The following is a 20,178-nucleotide window of genomic DNA, read 5'->3' on the forward strand; positions in this document are numbered from 1 at the left end:
CACCAGGGCCTGTGGCTGCTGGCTGAGGCCACTTACACCACACCAGGGCCTGTGGCTCTTGCTCAGGCCACTCACATCACACCAGGCCCTGCGCTTCTGGCCGAGGCCATCTTCACCAAACCAGGCCCTGTGGTTCTTGCTCAGGCCACTTACACCACACCAGGGTCTTATTTGCTATTGAGGCCACTTACACCACACCAGGGCCTGTGGCACTTGCTCAGGCCACTTACACCACACCAGGGCCTGTGGCACTTGCTCAGGCCACTTACACCACACCAGGGCCTGTGGCTGCTGGCTGAGGCCACTTACACCACACCAGGGCCTGTGGCTCTTGCTCAGGCCACTTACACCACACCAGGGCCTGTGGCTGCTGGCTGAGGCCACTTACACCACACCAGGGCCTGTGGCTGCTGGCTGAGGCCACCTACACCACACCAGGGCCTGTGGCTGCTGGCTGAGGCCACCTACACCACACCAGGGCCTGTGGCTGCTGGCTGAGGCGACTTACACCACACCAGGGCCCTTTTGCTGCTGGCTGAGGCCACTTACACCACACCAGTGCCTGTGGCTTCTGGTGAGGCGACTTACACCACACCAGGGCCTGTGGCTGCTGGCTGATGCCACCTACACCACACCAGGGCCTGAGTGACCGGCTGGGGCCACTTACACCACATCAGGGCCTGTGGCTGCTGGCTGAGGCCAGTTACACCACACCAGAGCCTGTGGCTGCTGGCTGAAGCCACTTACACCACACCAGGGCCTTAGTTGCTATTGAGGCCACTTACACCACACCAGGGCCTGTGGCTGCTGGCTGAGGCCACCTACACCACACCAGGGCCTGTGGCTGCTGGCTGAGGCCACTTACACCACACCAGGGCCTGTGGCTGCTGGCTGAAGCCACTTACACCACACCAGGGCCTTAGTTGCTATTGAGGCCACTTACACCACACCAGGGCCTGTGGCTGCTGGCTGAGGCCACCTACACCACACCAGGGCCCTTTTGCTGCTGGCTGAGGCCACTTACACCACACCAGTGCCTGTGGCTTCTGGCTGAGGCCACTTACACCACACCAGGGCCTGTGGCTGCTGGCTGAGGCCACCTACACCACACCAGGGCCTGTGGCTGCTGGCTGAGGCGACTTACACCACACCAGGGCCCTTTTGCTGCTGGCTGAGGCCACTTACACCACACCAGTGCCTGTGGCTTCTGGCTGAGGCGACTTACACCACACCAGGGCCTGTGGCTGCTGGCTGATGCCACCTACACCACACCAGGGCCTGAGTGACCGGCTGGGGCCACTTACACCACATCAGGGCCTGTGGCTGCTGGCTGAGGCCAGTTACACCACACCAGAGCCTGTGGCTGCTGGCTGAAGCCACTTACACCACACCAGGGCCTTAGTTGCTATTGAGGCCACTTACACCACACCAGGGCCTGTGGCTGCTGGCTGAGGCCACCTACACCACACCAGGGCCTTAGTTGCTATTGAGGCCAATTACACCACACCAGGGTCTGTGGCTCTTGCTCAGGCCACTTACACCACACCAGGGCCTGTGGCACTGGCTGAGGCCACTTACACCACACCAGGGCCTGTGGCTGATGGCTTAGGCCACCTACACCACACCAGGGCCTTAGTTGCTATTGAGGCCAATTACACCACACAAGGGCCTGTGGCTGCTGGCTGAGGCCACCTACACCACACCAGGGCCTGTGGCTGCTGGCTGAGGCCACTTACACCACACCAGTGCCTGTGGCTTCTGGCTGAGGCGACTTACACCACACCAGGGCCTGTGGCTGCTGGCTGAGGCCACTTACACCACACCAAGGCCTGTGGCTCTTGCTCAGGCCACTCACATCACACCAGGCCCTGCGCTTCTGGCCGAGGCCATCTTCACCAAACCAGGCCCTGTGCTCCTTGCTGTGGCCATGTACAACACACCAGGCCCTGTGCTGGTTCCTGAGGCCATCTTCAACAATCCAGGGCCTGTGCTGTTGGATAAATGCCAAACTGAGCCTTTGGGTTAGGGTATTATGCAAACATGCAGGTATGGTTATAGCATTGTCTTCGTAACTTCAGGTACTTGCCACCTAATCACTTGAATCCATAAATTGAGACATTGTGCTGGAGCCAACAGCTTACGGCCATACCACCCTGAGCACGCCCGACCTCGTCTGATCTCGGAAGCTAAGCAGGGCTGGGCTTGGTTAGTACTTGGATGGGAGACTGCCTGGGAATACCTGGTGCTGTAAGCCTTTGATTTTCATGTCATTGAACCGCTTTTGATCCAGAGAAGGGGTGTATTAAAAGACCAAAAGCAGCTGCCCATTAATGAGGGCACATTAACGACACTGCTTTTGGCTCTTTTCCAATGTCTTGTGCTGCTAGCTGATGCAACCTACACCACACAAGGGCCTGAGTGACCGGCTGGGGCCACTTACACCACATCAGGGCCTGTGGCTCTGGCTGAGGCCACTTTCACCACACCAGGGCCTGTGGCTCTGGCTGAGGCCACTTTCACCACACCAGGGCCTGTGGCTGCTGGCTGAGGCCACCTACACCACACCAGGGCATTAGTTGCTATTGAGGCCAATTACACCACACCAGGGTCTGTGGCTCTTGCTCAGGCCACTTACACCACACCAGGGCCTGTGGCTCTTGCTCAGGCCACTTACACCACACCAGGGCCTGTGGCTGCTGGCTGAGGCCACCTACACCACACCAGGGCATTAGTTGCTATTGAGGCCAATTACACCACACCAGGGTCTGTGGCTCTTGCTCAGGCCACTTACACCACACCAGGGCCTGTGGCTCTTGCTCAGGCCACTTACACCACACCAGGGCCTGTGGCACTGGCTGAGGCCACTTACACCACACCAGGGCCTGTGGCTGCTGGCTGAGGCCAATTATACCACACCAGGGTCTGTGGCTCTTGCTCAGGCCACTTACACCACACCAGGGCCTGTGGCACTGGCTGAGGCCACTTACATCACACCAGGGCCTGTGGCTGCTGGCTGAGGCCACTTACACCACACCAGGGCCTGTGGCTGCTGGCTGAGGCCACTTACACCACACCAGGGCCTGTGGCTGCTGGCTGAGGCCACCTACACCACACCAGGGCCTGTGGCTGCTGGCTGAGGCGACTTACACCACACCAGGGCCCTTTTGCTGCTGGCTGAGGCCACTTACACCACACCAGTGCCTGTGGCTTCTGGCTGAGGCGACTTACACCACACCAGGGCCTGTGGCTGCTGGCTGATGCCACCTACACCACACCAGGGCCTGAGTGACCGGCGGGGGCCACTTACACCACATCAGGGCCTGTGGCTGCTGGCTGAGGCCAGTTACACCACACCAGAGCCTGTGGCTGCTGGCTGAAGCCACTTACACCACACCAGGGCCTTAGTTGCTATTGAGGCCACTTACACCACACCAGGGCCTGTGGCTGCTGGCTGAGGCCACCTACACCACACCAGGGCCTGTGGCTGCTGGCTGAGGCCACTTACACCACACCAGGGCCTGTGGCTGCTGGCTGAAGCCACTTACACCACACCAGGGCCTTAGTTGCTATTGAGGCCACTTACACCACACCAGGGCCTGTGGCTGCTGGCTGAGGCCACCTACACCACACCAGGGCCCTTTTGCTGCTGGCTGAGGCCACTTACACCACACCAGTGCCTGTGGCTTCTGGCTGAGGCCACTTACACCACACCAGGGCCTGTGGCTGCTGGCTGAGGCCACTTACAAAACACCAGGGCCTGTGGCTCTTGCTCAGGCCACTCACATCACACCAGGCCCTGCGCTTCTGGCCGAGGCCATCTTCACCAAACCAGGCCCTGTGGTTCTTGCTCAGGCCACTTACACCACACCAGGGCCTTATTTGCTATTGAGGCCACTTACACCACACCAGGGCCTGTGGCACTTGCTCAGGCCACTTACACCACACCAGGGCCTGTGGCACTTGCTCAGGCCACTTACACCACACCAGGGCCTGTGGCTGCTGGCTGAGGCCACTTACACCACACCAGGGCCTGTGGCTCTTGCTCAGGCCACTTACACCACACCAGGGCCTGTGGCTGCTGGCTGAGGCCACTTACACCACACCAGGGCCTGTGGCTGCTGGCTGAGGCCACCTACACCACACCAGGGCCTGTGGCTGCTGGCTGAGGCCACCTACACCACACCAGGGCCTGTGGCTGCTGGCTGAGGCCACTTAGACCACACCAGTGCCTGTGGCTTCTGGCTGAGGCGACTTACACCACACCAGGGCCTGTGGCTGCTGGCTGAGGCCACTTACACCACACCAGGGCCTGTGGCTGCTGGCTGAGGCCACTTACACCACACCAGGGCCTGTGGCTGCTGGCTGAGGCTACTTACACCACACCAGGGCCTGTGGCTGCTGGCTGAGGCCACCTACACCACACCAGGGCCTGTGGCTGCTGGCTGAGGCGACTTATACCACACCAGGGCCCTTTTGCTGCTGGCTGAGGCCACTTACACCACACCAGTGCCTGTGGCTTCTGTCTGAGGCGACTTACACCACACCAGGGCCTGTGGCTGCTGGCTGAGGCCAATTATACCACACCAGGGTCTGTGGCTCTTGCTCAGGCCACTTACACCACACCAGGGCCTGTGGCACTGGCTGAGGCCACTTACACCACACCAGGGCCTGTGGCTGCTGGCTGAGGCCACTTACACCACACCAGGGCCTGTGGCTGCTGGCTGAGGCCACTTACACCACACCAGGGCCTGTGGCTGCTGGCTGAGGCCACCTACACCACACCAGGGCCTGTGGCTGCTGGCTGAGGCGACTTACACCACACCAGGGCCCTTTTGCTGCTGGCTGAGGCCACTTACACCACACCAGTGCCTGTGGCTTCTGGCTGAGGCGACTTACACCACACCAGGGCCTGTGGCTGCTGGCTGATGCCACCTACACCACACCAGGGCCTGAGTGACCGGCTGGGGCCACTTACACCACATCAGGGCCTGTGGCTGCTGGCTAAGGCCAGTTACACCACACCAGAGCCTGTGGCTGCTGGCTGAAGCCACTTACGCCACACCAGGGCCTTAGTTGCTATTGAGGCCACTTACACCACACCAGGGCCTGTGGCTGCTGGCTGAGGCCACCTACACCACACCAGGGCCTGTGGCTGCTGGCTGAGGCCACTTACACCACACCAGGGCCTGTGGCTGCTGGCTGAAGCCACTTACACCACACCAGGGCCTTAGTTGCTATTGAGGCCACTTACACCACACCAGGGCCTGTGGCTGCTGGCTGAGGCCACCTACACCACACCAGGGCCCTTTTGCTGCTGGCTGAGGCCACTTACACCACACCAGTGCCTGTGGCTTCTGGCTGAGGCCACTTACACCACACCAGGGCCTGTGGCTGCTGGCTGAGGCCACTTACAAAACACCAGGGCCTGTGGCTCTTGCTCAGGCCACTCACATCACACCAGGCCCTGCGCTTCTGGCCGAGGCCATCTTCACCAAACCAGGCCCTGTGGTTCTTGCTCAGGCCACTTACACCACACCAGGGCCTTATTTGCTATTGAGGCCACTTACACCACACCAGGGCCTGTGGCACTTGCTCAGGCCACTTACACCACACCAGGGCCTGTGGCACTTGCTCAGGCCACTTACACCACACCAGGGCCTGTGGCTGCTGGCTGAGGCCACTTACACCACACCAGGGCCTGTGGCTCTTGCTCAGGCCACTTACACCACACCAGGGCCTGTGGCTGCTGGCTGAGGCCACTTACACCACACCAGGGCCTGTGGCTGCTGGCTGAGGCCACCTACACCACACCAGGGCCTGTGGCTGCTGGCTGAGGCCACCTACACCACACCAGGGCCTGTGGCTGCTGGCTGAGGCCACCTACACCACACCAGGGCCTGTGGCTGCTGGCTGAGGCCACTTAGACCACACCAGTGCCTGTGGCTTCTGGCTGAGGCGACTTACACCACACCAGGGCCTGTGGCTGCTGGCTGAGGCCACTTACACCACACCAAGGCCTGTGGCTCTTGCTCAGGCCACTCACATCACACCAGGCCCTGCGCTTCTGGCCGAGGCCATCTTCACCAAACCAGGCCCTGTGCTCCTTGCTGTGGCCATGTACAACACACCAGGCCCTGTGCTGGTTCCTGAGGCCATCTTCAACAATCCAGGGCCTGTGCTGTTGGATAAATGCCAAACTGAGCCTTTGGGTTAGGGTATTATGCAAACATGCAGGTATGGTTATAGCATTGTCTTCGTAACTTCAGGTACTTGCCACCTAATCACTTGAATCCATAAATTGAGACATTGTGCTGGAGCCAGCAGCTTACGGCCATACCACCGTGAGCACGCCCGACCTCGTCTGATCTCGGAAGCTAAGCAGGGCTGGGCTTGCTTAGTACTTGGATGGGAGACTGCCTGGGAATACCTGGTGCTGTAAGCCTTTCTTTTTCATATCATTGAACCGCTTTTGATCCAGAGAAGGGGTGTATTAAAAGACCAAAAGCAGCTGCCCATTAATGAGGGCACATTAACGACACTGCTTTTGGCTGTTTTCCAATGTCTTGTGCTGCTAGCTGATGCCACCTACACCACACCAGGGCCTGAGTGACCGGCTGGGGCCACTTACACCACATCAGGGCCTGTGGCTCTGGCTGAGGCCACTTACACCACACCAGGGCCTGTGGCTGCTGGCTGAGGCCAGTTACACCACACCAGAGCCTGTGGCTGCTGGCTGAAGCCACTTACACCACACCAGGGCCTTAGTTGCTATTGAGGCCACTTACACCACACCAGGGCCTGTGGCTGCTGGCTGAGGCCACCTACACCACACCAGGGCCTGTGGCTGCTGGCTGAGGCCACTTACACCACACCAGGGCCTGTGGCTGCTGGCTGAAGCCACTTACACCACACCAGGGCCTTAGTTGCTATTGATGCCACTTACACCACACCAGGGCCTGTGGCTGCTGGCTGAGGCCACCTACACCACACCAGGGCCCTTTTGCTGCTGGCTGAGGCCACTTACACCACACCAGTGCATGTGGCTCCTGGCTGAGGCCACTTACACCACACCAGGGCCTGTGGCTGCTGAATGAGGCCAGTTACACCACACCAGGGCCTGTGGCTCTTGCTCAGGCCACTCACATCACACCAGGCCCTGCGCTTCTGGCCGAGGCCATCTTCACCAAACCAGGCCCTGTGGTTCTTGCTCAGGCCACTTACACCACACCAGGGCCTTATTTGCTATTGAGGCCACTTACACCACACCAGGGCCTGTGGCTCTGGCTTAGGCCACTTACACCACACCAGGGCCTGTGGCACTGGCTGAGGCCACTTAGACCACACCAGGGCCTGTGGCTGCTGGCTGAGGCCACTCACACCACACCAGGGCCTGTGGCTGCTAGCTGAGGCCACTTACACCAAACCAGGGCCTGTGGCTGCTTGCTGAGGCCATCTTCACCAAACCAGGCCCTGTGCTGCTTGCTGTGGCCATGTAAAACACACCAGGTCCTGTGCTGGTTCTTGAGGCCATCTTCAACAATCCAGGGCCTGTGCTGTTGGATAAATGCCAAACTGAGCCTTTTGGTTAGGGTATTATGCAAACATGCAGGTATGGTTATAGGATTGTCTTCGTAACTTCAGGTACTTGCCACCTAATCACTTGAATCCATAAATTGAGACATTGTGCTGGGGCCAGCAGCTTACGGCCATACCACCCTGAGCACGCTCGACCTCGTCTGATCTCGGAAGCTAAGCAGGGCTGGGCTTGGTTAGTACTTGGATGGGAGACTGCCTGGGAATACCTGGTGCTGTAAGCCTTTCATTTTCATGTCATTGAACCGCTTTTGATCCAGAGAAGGGGTGTATTAAAAGACCAGAAGCAGCTCCCCATTAATGAGGGCACATTAACGACATTGCTTTTGGCTGTTTTCCAATGTCTTGTGCTGCTAGCTGATGCCACCTACACCACACCAGGGCCTGAGTGACCGGCTGGGGCCACTTACACCACATCAGGGCCTGTTGCTCTGGCTGAGGCCACTTACACCACACCAGGGCCTGTGGCTGCTGGCTGAGGCCACCTACACCACACCAGGGCCTTAGTTGCTATTGAGGCCAATTACACCACACCAGGGTATGTGGCTCTTGCTCAGGCCACTTACACCACACCAGGGCCTTAGTTGCTATTGAGGCCAATTACACCACACCATGGTCTGTGGCTCTTGCTCAGGCCACTTACACCACACCAGGGCCTGTGGCACTGGCTGAGGCCACTTACACCACACCAGGGCCTGTGGCTGCTGGCTGAGGCCACTTACACCACATCAGGGCCTGTGGCTCTGGCTGAGGCCACTTTCACCACACCAGGGCCTGTGGCTCTGGCTGAGGCCACTTTCACCACACCAGGGCCTGTGGCTGCTGGCTGAGGCCACCTACACCACACCAGGGCATTAGTTGCTATTGAGGCCAATTACACCACACCAGGGTCTGTGGCTCTTGCTCAGGCCACTTACACCACACCAGGGCCTGTGGCTCTTGCTCAGGCCACTTACACCACACCAGGGCCTGTGGCTGCTGGCTGAGGCCACCTACACCACACCAGGGCATTAGTTGCTATTGAGGCCAATTACACCACACCAGGGTCTGTGGCTCTTGCTCAGGCCACTTACACCACACCAGGGCCTGTGGCTCTTGCTCAGGCCACTTACACCACACCAGGGCCTGTGGCACTGGCTGAGGCCACTTACACCACACCAGGGCCTGTGGCTGCTGGCTGAGGCCAATTATACCACACCAGGGTCTGTGGCTCTTGCTCAGGCCACTTACACCACACCAGGGCCTGTGGCACTGGCTGAGGCCACTTACATCACACCAGGGCCTGTGGCTGCTGGCTGAGGCCACTTACACCACACCAGGGCCTGTGGCTGCTGGCTGAGGCCACTTACACCACACCAGGGCCTGTGGCTGCTGGCTGAGGCCACCTACACCACACCAGGGCCTGTGGCTGCTGGCTGAGGCGACTTACACCACACCAGGGCCCTTTTGCTGCTGGCTGAGGCCACTTACACCACACCAGTGCCTGTGGCTTCTGGCTGAGGCGACTTACACCACACCAGGGCCTGTGGCTGCTGGCTGATGCCACCTACACCACACCAGGGCCTGAGTGACCGGCGGGGGCCACTTACACCACATCAGGGCCTGTGGCTGCTGGCTGAGGCCAGTTACACCACACCAGAGCCTGTGGCTGCTGGCTGAAGCCACTTACACCACACCAGGGCCTTAGTTGCTATTGAGGCCACTTACACCACACCAGGGCCTGTGGCTGCTGGCTGAGGCCACCTACACCACACCAGGGCCTGTGGCTGCTGGCTGAGGCCACTTACACCACACCAGGGCCTGTGGCTGCTGGCTGAAGCCACTTACACCACACCAGGGCCTTAGTTGCTATTGAGGCCACTTACACCACACCAGGGCCTGTGGCTGCTGGCTGAGGCCACCTACACCACACCAGGGCCCTTTTGCTGCTGGCTGAGGCCACTTACACCACACCAGTGCCTGTGGCTTCTGGCTGAGGCCACTTACACCACACCAGGGCCTGTGGCTGCTGGCTGAGGCCACTTACAAAACACCAGGGCCTGTGGCTCTTGCTCAGGCCACTCACATCACACCAGGCCCTGCGCTTCTGGCCGAGGCCATCTTCACCAAACCAGGCCCTGTGGTTCTTGCTCAGGCCACTTACACCACACCAGGGCCTTATTTGCTATTGAGGCCACTTACACCACACCAGGGCCTGTGGCACTTGCTCAGGCCACTTACACCACACCAGGGCCTGTGGCACTTGCTCAGGCCACTTACACCACACCAGGGCCTGTGGCTGCTGGCTGAGGCCACTTACACCACACCAGGGCCTGTGGCTCTTGCTCAGGCCACTTACACCACACCAGGGCCTGTGGCTGCTGGCTGAGGCCACTTACACCACACCAGGGCCTGTGGCTGCTGGCTGAGGCCACCTACACCACACCAGGGCCTGTGGCTGCTGGCTGAGGCCACCTACACCACACCAGGGCCTGTGGCTGCTGGCTGAGGCCACTTAGACCACACCAGTGCCTGTGGCTTCTGGCTGAGGCGACTTACACCACACCAGGGCCTGTGGCTGCTGGCTGAGGCCACTTACACCACACCAGGGCCTGTGGCTGCTGGCTGAGGCCACTTACACCACACCAGGGCCTGTGGCTGCTGGCTGAGGCTACTTACACCACACCAGGGCCTGTGGCTGCTGGCTGAGGCCACCTACACCACACCAGGGCCTGTGGCTGCTGGCTGAGGCGACTTATACCACACCAGGGCCCTTTTGCTGCTGGCTGAGGCCACTTACACCACACCAGTGCCTGTGGCTTCTGTCTGAGGCGACTTACACCACACCAGGGCCTGTGGCTGCTGGCTGAGGCCAATTATACCACACCAGGGTCTGTGGCTCTTGCTCAGGCCACTTACACCACACCAGGGCCTGTGGCACTGGCTGAGGCCACTTACACCACACCAGGGCCTGTGGCTGCTGGCTGAGGCCACTTACACCACACCAGGGCCTGTGGCTGCTGGCTGAGGCCACTTACACCACACCAGGGCCTGTGGCTGCTGGCTGAGGCCACCTACACCACACCAGGGCCTGTGGCTGCTGGCTGAGGCGACTTACACCACACCAGGGCCCTTTTGCTGCTGGCTGAGGCCACTTACACCACACCAGTGCCTGTGGCTTCTGGCTGAGGCGACTTACACCACACCAGGGCCTGTGGCTGCTGGCTGATGCCACCTACACCACACCAGGGCCTGAGTGACCGGCTGGGGCCACTTACACCACATCAGGGCCTGTGGCTGCTGGCTAAGGCCAGTTACACCACACCAGAGCCTGTGGCTGCTGGCTGAAGCCACTTACGCCACACCAGGGCCTTAGTTGCTATTGAGGCCACTTACACCACACCAGGGCCTGTGGCTGCTGGCTGAGGCCACCTACACCACACCAGGGCCTGTGGCTGCTGGCTGAGGCCACTTACACCACACCAGGGCCTGTGGCTGCTGGCTGAAGCCACTTACACCACACCAGGGCCTTAGTTGCTATTGAGGCCACTTACACCACACCAGGGCCTGTGGCTGCTGGCTGAGGCCACCTACACCACACCAGGGCCCTTTTGCTGCTGGCTGAGGCCACTTACACCACACCAGTGCCTGTGGCTTCTGGCTGAGGCCACTTACACCACACCAGGGCCTGTGGCTGCTGGCTGAGGCCACTTACAAAACACCAGGGCCTGTGGCTCTTGCTCAGGCCACTCACATCACACCAGGCCCTGCGCTTCTGGCCGAGGCCATCTTCACCAAACCAGGCCCTGTGGTTCTTGCTCAGGCCACTTACACCACACCAGGGCCTTATTTGCTATTGAGGCCACTTACACCACACCAGGGCCTGTGGCACTTGCTCAGGCCACTTACACCACACCAGGGCCTGTGGCACTTGCTCAGGCCACTTACACCACACCAGGGCCTGTGGCTGCTGGCTGAGGCCACTTACACCACACCAGGGCCTGTGGCTCTTGCTCAGGCCACTTACACCACACCAGGGCCTGTGGCTGCTGGCTGAGGCCACTTACACCACACCAGGGCCTGTGGCTGCTGGCTGAGGCCACCTACACCACACCAGGGCCTGTGGCTGCTGGCTGAGGCCACCTACACCACACCAGGGCCTGTGGCTGCTGGCTGAGGCCACCTACACCACACCAGGGCCTGTGGCTGCTGGCTGAGGCCACTTAGACCACACCAGTGCCTGTGGCTTCTGGCTGAGGCGACTTACACCACACCAGGGCCTGTGGCTGCTGGCTGAGGCCACTTACACCACACCAAGGCCTGTGGCTCTTGCTCAGGCCACTCACATCACACCAGGCCCTGCGCTTCTGGCCGAGGCCATCTTCACCAAACCAGGCCCTGTGCTCCTTGCTGTGGCCATGTACAACACACCAGGCCCTGTGCTGGTTCCTGAGGCCATCTTCAACAATCCAGGGCCTGTGCTGTTGGATAAATGCCAAACTGAGCCTTTGGGTTAGGGTATTATGCAAACATGCAGGTATGGTTATAGCATTGTCTTTGTAACTTCAGGTACTTGCCACCTAATCACTTGAATCCATAAATTGAGACATTGTGCTGGAGCCAGCAGCTTACGGCCATACCACCGTGAGCACGCCCGACCTCGTCTGATCTCGGAAGCTAAGCAGGGCTGGGCTTGGTTAGTACTTGGATGGGAGACTGCCTGGGAATACCTGGTGCTGTAAGCCTTTCTTTTTCATATCATTGAACCGCTTTTGATCCAGAGAAGGGGTGTATTAAAAGACCAAAAGCAGCTGCCCATTAATGAGGGCACATTAACGACACTGCTTTTGGCTGTTTTCCAATGTCTTGTGCTGCTAGCTGATGCCACCTACACCACACCAGGGCCTGAGTGACCGGCTGGGGCCACTTACACCACATCAGGGCCTGTGGCTCTGGCTGAGGCCACTTACACCACACCAGGGCCTGTGGCTGCTGGCTGAGGCCAGTTACACCACACCAGAGCCTGTGGCTGCTGGCTGAAGCCACTTACACCACACCAGGGCCTTAGTTGCTATTGAGGCCACTTACACCACACCAGGGCCTGTGGCTGCTGGCTGAGGCCACCTACACCACACCAGGGCCTGTGGCTGCTGGCTGAGGCCACTTACACCACACCAGGGCCTGTGGCTGCTGGCTGAAGCCACTTACACCACACCAGGGCCTTAGTTGCTATTGATGCCACTTACACCACACCAGGGCCTGTGGCTGCTGGCTGAGGCCACCTACACCACACCAGGGCCCTTTTGCTGCTGGCTGAGGCCACTTACACCACACCAGTGCATGTGGCTCCTGGCTGAGGCCACTTACACCACACCAGGGCCTGTGGCTGCTGAATGAGGCCAGTTACACCACACCAGGGCCTGTGGCTCTTGCTCAGGCCACTCACATCACACCAGGCCCTGCGCTTCTGGCCGAGGCCATCTTCACCAAACCAGGCCCTGTGGTTCTTGCTCAGGCCACTTACACCACACCAGGGCCTTATTTGCTATTGAGGCCACTTACACCACACCAGGGCCTGTGGCTCTGGCTTAGGCCACTTACACCACACCAGGGCCTGTGGCACTGGCTGAGGCCACTTAGACCACACCAGGGCCTGTGGCTGCTGGCTGAGGCCACTCACACCACACCAGGGCCTGTGGCTGCTAGCTGAGGCCACTTACACCAAACCAGGGCCTGTGGCTGCTTGCTGAGGCCATCTTCACCAAACCAGGCCCTGTGCTGCTTGCTGTGGCCATGTAAAACACACCAGGTCCTGTGCTGGTTCTTGAGGCCATCTTCAACAATCCAGGGCCTGTGCTGTTGGATAAATGCCAAACTGAGCCTTTTGGTTAGGGTATTATGCAAACATGCAGGTATGGTTATAGGATTGTCTTCGTAACTTCAGGTACTTGCCACCTAATCACTTGAATCCATAAATTGAGACATTGTGCTGGGGCCAGCAGCTTACGGCCATACCACCCTGAGCACGCCCGACCTCGTCTGATCTCGGAAGCTAAGCAGGGCTGGGCTTGGTTAGTACTTGGATGGGAGACTGCCTGGGAATACCTGGTGCTGTAAGCCTTTCATTTTCATGTCATTGAACCGCTTTTGATCCAGAGAAGGGGTGTATTAAAAGACCAGAAGCAGCTCCCCATTAATGAGGGCACATTAACGACATTGCTTTTGGCTGTTTTCCAATGTCTTGTGCTGCTAGCTGATGCCACCTACACCACACCAGGGCCTGAGTGACCGGCTGGGGCCACTTACACCACATCAGGGCCTGTTGCTCTGGCTGAGGCCACTTACACCACACCAGGGCCTGTGGCTGCTGGCTGAGGCCACCTACACCACACCAGGGCCTTAGTTGCTATTGAGGCCAATTACACCACACCAGGGTATGTGGCTCTTGCTCAGGCCACTTACACCACACCAGGGCCTTAGTTGCTATTGAGGCCAATTACACCACACCAGGGCCTGTGGCTCTTGCTCAGGCCACTCACATCACACCAGGCCCTGCGCTTCTGGCCGAGGCCATCTTCACCAAACCAGGCCCTGTGCTGCTAGCTGTGGCCATGTACAACACACCAGGCCCTGTGCTGGTTCCTGAGGCCATCTTCAACAATCCAGGGCCTGTGCTGTTGGATAAATGCTAAACTGAGCCTTTGGGTTAGGGTATTATGCAAACATGAAGGTAGGGTTATAGGATTGTCTTCGTAACTTCAGGTACTTGCCACCTAATCACCTGAATCCATAAATTGAGACATTGTGCTGGGGCCAGCAGCTTACGGCCATACCACCCTGAGCACGCCCGACCTCGTCTGATCTCGGAAGCTAAGCAGGGCTGGGCTTGGTTAGTACATGGATGAGAGACTGCCTGGGAATACCTGGTGCTGTAAGCCTTTCATTTTCATGTCATTGAACCGCTTTTGATCCAGAGAAGGGGTGTATTAAAAGACCAAAAGCAGCTGCCCATTAATGAGGGCACATTAACGACATTGCTTTTGGCTGTTTTCCAATGTCTTGTGCTGCTAGCTGATGCCACTTACACCACACCAGGGCCTGTGGCTGCTGGCTGAGGCCACTTACACCACACCAGGGCCTGTGGCTGCTGGCTGAGGCCACCTACACCACACCAGGGCCTTAGTTGCTATTGAGGCCAATTACACCACACCAGGGTCTGTGGCTCTTGCTCAGGCCACTTACACCACACCAGGGCCTGTGGCACTGGCTGAGGCCACTTACACCACACCAGGGCCTGTGGCTGCTGGCTGAGGCCACCTACACCACACCAGGGCCTTAGTTGCTATTGAGGCCAATTACACCACACAAGGGCCTGTGGCTGCTGGCTGAGGCCACCTACACCACACCAGGGCCTGTGGCTGCTGGCTGAGGCCACTTACAACACACCAGGGCCTGTGGCTCTTGCTCAGGCCACTCATATCACACCAGGCCCTGCGCTTCTGGCCGAGGCCATCTTCACCAAACCAGGCCCTGTGCTGCTTGCTGTGGCCATGTACAACACACCAGGCCCTGTGCTGGTTCCTGACGCCATCTTCAACAATCCAGGGCCTGTGCTGTTGGATAAATGCCAAACTGAGCCTTTGGGTTAGGGTATTATGCAAACATGCAGGTATGGTTATAGGATTGTCTTCGTAACTTCAGGTACTTGCCACCTAATCACTTGAATCCATAAATTGAGACATTGTGCTGGGGCCAGCAGCTTACGGCCATACCACCCTGAGCACGCCCGACCTCGTCTGATCTCGGAAGCTAAGCAGGGCTGGGCTTGGTTAGTACTTGGATGGGAGACTGCCTGGGAATACCTGGTGCTGTAAGCCTTTCATTTTCATGTCATTGAACCGCTTTTGATCCAGAGAAGGGGTGTATTAAAAGACCAAAAGCAGCTGCCCATTAATGAGGGCACATTAACGACATTGCTTTTGGCTGTTTTCCAATGTCTTGTGCTGCTAGCTGATGCCACCTACACCACACCACGGCCTTATTTGCTGGCTGAGGCCACATACACCAAACCAGGGCCTTAGTTGCTATTGAGGCCAATTACACCACACCAGGGCCTGTGGCTCTTGCTCAGGCCACTTACACCACACCAGGGCCTGTGGCTCTTGCTCAGGCCACTTACACCACACCAGGGCCTGTGGCTCTTTCTCAGGCCACTCATATCACACCAGGCCCTGTGCTTCTGGCTGAGGCAACTTAGACCACACCAGGGCCTGTGGCTGCTGGCTGAGGCCACTTACACCACACCAGGGCCTGTGGCTGCTGGCTGAGGCGACTTACACCACACCAGGGCCCTTTTGCTGCTGGCTGAGGCCACTTACACCACACCAGTGCCTGTGGCTTCTGGCTGAGGCGACTTACACCACACCAGGGCCTGTGGCTGCTGGCTGAGGCCACTTACACCACACCAGGGCCTGTGGCTGCTGGCTTAGGCCACCTACACCACACCAGGGCCTTAGTTGCTATTGAGGCCAATTACACCACACCATGGTCTGTGGCTCTTGCTCAGGCCACTTACACCACACCAGGGCCTGTGGCACTGGCTGAGGCCACTTACACCACACCAGGGCCTGTGGCTGCTGGCTGAGGCCACTTACACCACACAAGGGCTTGTGGCTGCTGGCTGAGGCCACCTACACCACACCAGGGCCTGTGGCTCTTGCTCAGGCCACTTACACCACACCAGGGCCTGTGGCTCTTGCTCAGGCCACTTACACCACACCAGGGCCTGTGGCTCTTGCTCAGGCCACTCATATCACACCAGGCCCTGTGCTTCTGGCTGAGGCCATCTTCACCAAACCAGGCCCTGTGCTGCTTGCTGTGGCCATGTACAACACACCAGGCCCTGTGCTGTTTCCTGAGGCCATCTTCAACAATCCAGGGCCTGTGCTGTTGGATAAATGCCAAACTGAGCCTTTGGGTTAGGGTATTATGCAAACATGCAGGTATGGTTATAGGATCGTCTTCGTAACTTCAGGTACTTGCCACCTAATCACTTGAATCCATAAATTGAGACATTGTGCTGGGCCCAGCAGCTTACGGCCATACCACCCTGAGCACGCCCGACCTCGTCTGATCTCGGAAGCTAAGCAGGGCTGGGCTTGGTTAGTACTTGGATGGGAGACTGCCTGGGAATACCTGGTGCTGTAAGCCTTTCATTTTCATGTCATTGAACCGCTTTTGATCCAGAGAAGGGGTGTATTAAAAGACCAAAAGCAGCTGCCCATTAATAATGGCACATTAATCACATTGCTTTTGGCTCTTTTCCAATGTCTTGTGCTGCTAGCTGATGCCACCTACACCACACCAGGGCCTGAGTGACCGGCTGGGGCCACTTACACCACATCAGGGGCTGTGGCTCTGGCTGAGGCCAGTTACACCACACCAGGGCCTTAGTTGCTATTGAGGCCAATTACACCACACCATGGTCTGTGGCTCTTGCTCAGGCCACTTACACCACACCAGGGCCTGTGGCACTGGCTGAGGCCACTTACACCACACCAGGGCCTGTGGCTGCTGGCTGAGGCCACTTACACCACACAAGGGCTTGTGGCTGCTGGCTGAGGCCACCTACACCACACCAGGGCCTGTGGCTGCTGGCTGAGGCCACCTACACCACACCAGGGCCTGTGGCTCTTGCTCAGGCCACTTACACCACACCAGGGCCTGTGGCTCTTGCTCAGGCCACTTACACCACACCAGGGCCTGTGGCTCTTGCTCAGGCCACTCATATCACACCAGGCCCTGTGTTTCTGGCTGAGGCCACTTAGACCACACCAGGGCCTGTGGCTGCTGGCTGAGGCCACTTACACCACACCAGGGCCTGTGGCTGCTGGCTGAGGCCATCTACACCACACCAGGGCCTGTGGCTGCTGGCTGAGGCGACTTACACCACACCAGGGCCCTTTTGCTGCTGGCTGAGGCCACTTACACCACACCAGTGCCTGTGGCTTCTGGCTGAGGCGACTTACACCACACCAGGGCCTGTGGCTGCTGGCTGAGGCCACTTACACCACACCAGTGCCTGTGGCTTCTGTCTGAGGCGACTTACACCACACCAGGGCCTGTGGCTGCTGGCTGAGGCCAATTATACCACACCAGGGTCTGTGGCTCTTGCTCAGGCCACTTACACCACACCAGGGCCTGTGACACTGGCTGAGGCCACTTACACCACACCAGGGCCTGTGGCTGCTGGCTGAGGCCACTTACACCACAACAGGGCCTGTGGCTGCTGGCTGAGGCCACCTACACCACACCAGGGCCTGTGGCTGCTGGCTGAGGCCACTTACACCACACCAGGGCCTGTGGCTGCTGGCTGAAGCCACTTACACCATACCAGGGCCTTAGTTGCTATTGAGGCCACTTACACCACACCAGGGCCTGTGGCTGCTGGCTGAGGCCACCTACACCACACCAGGGCCCTTTTGCTGCTGGCTGAGGCCACTTACACCACACCAGTGCCTGTGGCTTCTGGCTGAGGCCACTTACACCACACCAGGGCCTGTGGCTGCTGGCTGAGGCCACTTACACCACACCAGGGCCTGTGGCTCTTGCTCAGGCCACTCACATCACACCAGGCCCTGCGCTTCTGGCCGAGGCCATCTTCACCAAACCAGGCCCTGTGGTTCTTGCTCAGGCCACTTACACCACACCAGGGCCTTATTTGCTATTGAGGCCACTTACACCACACCAGGGCCTGTGGCACTTGCTCAGGCCACTTACACCACACCAGGGCCTGTGGCTGCTGGCTGAGGCCACTTACACCACACCAGGGCCTGTGGCTCTTGCTCAGGCCACTTACACCACACCAGGGCCTGTGGCTGCTGGCTGAGGCCACTTACACCACACCAGGGCCTGTGGCTGCTGGCTGAGGCCACCTACACCACACCAGGGCCTGTGGCTGCTGGCTGAGGCCACCTACACCACACCAGGGCCTGTGGCTGCTGGCTGAGGCCACTTACACCACACCAGTGCCTGTGGCTTCTGGCTGAGGCGACTTCCACCACACCAGGGCCTGTGGCTGCTGGCTGAGGCCACTTACACCACACCAAGGCCTGTGGCTCTTGCTCAGGCCACTCACATCACACCAGGCCCTGCGCTTCTGGCCGAGGCCATCTTCACCAAACCAGGCCCTGTGCTCCTTGCTGTGGCCATGTACAACACACCAGGCCCTGTGCTGGTTCCTGAGGCCATCTTCAACAATCCAGGGCCTGTGCTGTTGGATAAATGCCAAACTGAGCCTTTGGGTTAGGGTATTATGCAAACATGCAGGTATGGTTATAGCATTGTCTTCGTAACTTCAGGTACTTGCCACCTAATCACTTGAATCCATAAATTGAGACATTGTGCTGGAGCCAGCAGCTTACGGCCATACCACCCTGAGCACGCCCGACCTCGTCTGATCTCGGAAGCTAAGCAGGGCTGGGCTTGGTTAGTACTTGGATGGGAGACTGCCTGGGAATACCTGGTGCTGTAAGCCTTTCATTTTCATGTCATTGAACCGCTTTTGATCCAGAGAAGGGGTGTATTAAAAGACCAAAAGCAGCTGCCCATTAATGAGGGCACATTAACGACACTGCTTTTGGCTGTTTTCCAATGTCTTGTGCTGCTAGCTGATGCCACCTACACCACACCAGGGCCTGAGTGACCGGCTGGGGCCACTTACACCACATCAGGGCCTGTGGCTCTGTCTGAGGCGACTTACACCACACCAGGGCCTGTGGCTGCTGGCTGAGGCCAATTATACCACACCAGGGTCTGTGGCTCTTGCTCAGGCCACTTACACCACACCAGGGCCTGTGGCACTGGCTGAGGCCACTTACACCACACCAGGGCCTGTGGCTGCTGGCTGAGGCCACTTACACCACAACAGGGCCTGTGGCTGCTGGCTGAGGCCACTTACACCACACCAGGGCCTGTGGCTGCTGGCTGAGGCCACCTACACCACACCAGGGCCTGTGGCTGCTGGCTGAGGCGACTTACACCACACCAGGGCCCTTTTGCTGCTGGCTGAGGCCACTTACACCACACCAGTGCCTGTGGCTTCTGGCTGAGGCGACTTACACCACACCAGGGCCTGTGGCTGCTGGCTGATGCCACCTACACCACACCAGGGCCTGAGTGACCGGCTGGGGCCACTTACACCACATCAGGGCCTGTGGCTGCTGGCTGAGGCCAGTTACACCACACCAGAGCCTGTGGCTGCTGGCTGAAGCCACTTACACCACACCAGGGCCTTAGTTGCTATTGAGGCCACTTACACCACACCAGGGCCTGTGGCTGCTGGCTGAGGCCACCTACACCACACCAGGGCCTGTGGCTGCTGGCTGAGGCCACTTACACCACACCAGGGCCTGTGGCTGCTGGCTGAAGCCACTTACACCATACCAGGGCCTTAGTTGCTATTGAGGCCACTTACACCACACCAGGGCCTGTGGCTGCTGGCTGAGGCCACCTACACCACACCAGGGCCCTTTTGCTGCTGGCTGAGGCCACTTACACCACACCAGTGCCTGTGGCTTCTGGCTGAGGCCACTTACACCACACCAG

At 59.0% G+C, this 20,178-nt stretch overlaps 6 non-coding genes and 3 pseudogenes across 6 annotated transcripts; all 9 read left to right on the forward strand.

Annotated features, from left to right (window-relative positions):
• The first annotated feature begins 2,135 nt into the window (after window positions 1-2,135).
• On the forward strand, window positions 2,136-2,254 carry LOC146716159 (5S ribosomal RNA). The gene has a single exon (XR_014919698.1). It is a non-coding gene; the product is annotated as a 5S ribosomal RNA (ribosomal RNA).
• A 4,069-nt stretch (window positions 2,255-6,323) lies between these two features.
• On the forward strand, window positions 6,324-6,442 carry LOC146716160 (5S ribosomal RNA; annotated as a pseudogene).
• A 1,256-nt stretch (window positions 6,443-7,698) lies between these two features.
• On the forward strand, window positions 7,699-7,817 carry LOC146716161 (5S ribosomal RNA). The gene has a single exon (XR_014919371.1). It is a non-coding gene; the product is annotated as a 5S ribosomal RNA (ribosomal RNA).
• Window positions 7,818-12,198: 4,381 nt separating this feature from the next.
• LOC146716162 (5S ribosomal RNA) lies at window positions 12,199-12,317 on the forward strand (annotated as a pseudogene).
• Window positions 12,318-13,573: 1,256 nt separating this feature from the next.
• On the forward strand, window positions 13,574-13,692 carry LOC146716163 (5S ribosomal RNA). Its single transcript, XR_014919699.1, has one exon. It is a non-coding gene; the product is annotated as a 5S ribosomal RNA (ribosomal RNA).
• Window positions 13,693-14,391: 699 nt separating this feature from the next.
• LOC146716164 (5S ribosomal RNA) lies at window positions 14,392-14,510 on the forward strand (annotated as a pseudogene).
• An 820-nt stretch (window positions 14,511-15,330) lies between these two features.
• Window positions 15,331-15,449, forward strand: LOC146716165 (5S ribosomal RNA). Its single transcript, XR_014919701.1, has one exon. It is a non-coding gene; the product is annotated as a 5S ribosomal RNA (ribosomal RNA).
• A 1,214-nt stretch (window positions 15,450-16,663) lies between these two features.
• LOC146716166 (5S ribosomal RNA) lies at window positions 16,664-16,782 on the forward strand. Its single transcript, XR_014919703.1, has one exon. It is a non-coding gene; the product is annotated as a 5S ribosomal RNA (ribosomal RNA).
• A 2,207-nt stretch (window positions 16,783-18,989) lies between these two features.
• Window positions 18,990-19,108, forward strand: LOC146716167 (5S ribosomal RNA). Its single transcript, XR_014919704.1, has one exon. It is a non-coding gene; the product is annotated as a 5S ribosomal RNA (ribosomal RNA).
• Window positions 19,109-20,178: the final 1,070 nt, after the last annotated feature.

The sequence above is a fragment of the Copadichromis virginalis genome, linkage group LG3 (assembly GCF_057382275.1).
Source record: "Copadichromis virginalis isolate Kocher_CV1m ecotype Utaka linkage group LG3, C_Virginalis_male_GT1.1, whole genome shotgun sequence".
NCBI classification, from domain to species: Eukaryota; Metazoa; Chordata; class Actinopteri; order Cichliformes; family Cichlidae; genus Copadichromis; species Copadichromis virginalis.